The sequence below is a fragment of the Sinocyclocheilus anshuiensis genome, unplaced genomic scaffold, assembly GCF_001515605.1.
Source record: "Sinocyclocheilus anshuiensis isolate Anshui unplaced genomic scaffold, SAMN03320099.WGS_v1.1 scaffold420, whole genome shotgun sequence".
Lineage (NCBI taxonomy): Eukaryota > Metazoa > Chordata > Actinopteri > Cypriniformes > Cyprinidae > Sinocyclocheilus > Sinocyclocheilus anshuiensis.
In genome coordinates this window covers 374,720-376,609 of record NW_015557082.1, presented here as the reverse complement: position 1 = coordinate 376,609, position 1,890 = coordinate 374,720, and the positions used below count along the sequence as shown (strand labels likewise).

Genomic DNA, 1,890 nt, shown 5'->3' with positions numbered 1-1,890 from the left:
AGGTTCTACCGAGATTTGAACTCGGATCGCTGGATTCAAAGTCCAGAGTGCTAACCATTACACCATAGAACCACAAACACCATATCTCGAGTCAGGCTTTAATATTTGAAAAGATAGAATATGGCTCAAAATCTATATACACTTTTAATCTATAAAACAAGTTACGCAACAGAAAATATACGTACACCCTAACGTTATACGTGAGATAACGTTTTATCGTGTCTTCCCAACTTTGAATGACAATGCATGTTGATTTTTCATTCAACAAGTACAAAATGTATCCATTTGCCTTACTATTAAAGTTATTAAACTACGTTAAAATTACTATACCGCGCAAAACAACAACAACAAAAGACCGTGAAATCCGCGAGCTAAAGCTAACGTTAGCAAACTTGATAGCTCATATCATACCAAGTGCTCAAGATGAAGACGTACCAACCGTAAAAATCTATGTGTAAAACACAAAGCAACATGTGAGGATTGCAATTACACCCACGGTCAACATGTTCACCACACTATAACGCCTCTTCCATGAATTTTAATAGTAATCTGACGCACGCCCTCACTTTTGCAATACCGCGATTGAACTGAAGGGGGCAGCCGGAGCTCGTAAAACGTATGGTATGTATTATCATTATTACAGTGATTGCAGTCATTATTAAAGCAAATTAGGGTATTTGCGATATTGCGACAGTGACAACACAAATTAGGCTTTTTAAAAAATCAATATGATAACAAACAAACAAACGAAAGCTTAATATTTTAGCATAGCATCTTTACTTGCAATAGGCCAATGTAATTAAGACAGTTTTAGGAAAATATCATCACACAGTTGGCTCATTAAAATGTCAGAAATACAATAACAATTAAAAAAAGTGTTTTCTATTTTCAATATGACAATGGATGTGAATTTATTCGAATAAAGAATGAACTGACAGGCAGCCAAGAGCACAATTGATACACATCTATGATTATAGTGACATATCTCTGTATATGCAAATACAATGTGTTGATTCCAGGTTGAAGCATAATTTTTTGTCGGTATGAATCATTTTAATTATACTTTGAATAATTAGTGAGTTGGAATTTCTGGTTCCTGTGAATTGAAGTTCGATATCCTGTGAAGGGTGCAAATGTGCTTGAATGACAGTGTGTATGCTGATGTGGGTCATTACCCCTTCTCTGCCCCCTGGGGAAAGCAGGAAAGAGGAGGAGGGATGGATGGATGGATGGATGGATGGATGGATGGATGGGGGGAGAGCTGGAGGATAGGAGGGGGGTTCCCAGGGGAGGAGAATCCAATAAATCAGCCTGCCGTCTCCGTGCTGACATGGGGCTTGTCTGTGAGGGGTGTGTGTTTGTGTGTATGTGTGTGTGTAGAGGGGATCACAACAACAACATAGCCTTGTCTGGCTGTCAGTCACCTCCATACTGGCCAGGCAACATACTCACACGCCTCCCGCAGACCCTCATTACCATTCATCCATTAGTTTTTCTGTGCTCAGTTCTGGCAGGCTGATTACTTACGTCTCCTTTTCTTTCTTTAGTCTTTTGGATGTCGAGTTTTTCCCAAAGTGGAGTCTGCATCATTGATATTAAGTGTTTTCTTAGCAAGGTCACATCTTTTAAGTTCATGTATTGCGACAATTGCTTAAGCAGATAGTCAAGTATGCTACTACAAGTGTCACACCAAGAGTGAAGTACCAACACAAATGCAAACAAATGATCTCTTCGCCACTGAATAAGGGACCATTTCTGCTTTAAATATAGATCTGTAATTGGAGAATGTGAAGACACCGCTGTCAGTTTGATATCTGTGTGCAGGTATGTTTGCATTCGAGTGTGTGATATCCACCATGGAAACTGTATGTTAGAGAAAGGGAAACCAAA

The 1,890-nt window shown here is 39.1% G+C and overlaps 1 non-coding gene across 1 annotated transcript; it reads right to left on the bottom strand.

Annotated features, from left to right (window-relative positions):
* On the bottom strand, positions 1-72 carry trnaq-uug (transfer RNA glutamine (anticodon UUG)). The gene has a single exon. It is a non-coding gene; the product is annotated as a tRNA-Gln (tRNA).
* Positions 73-1,890: the final 1,818 nt, after the last annotated feature.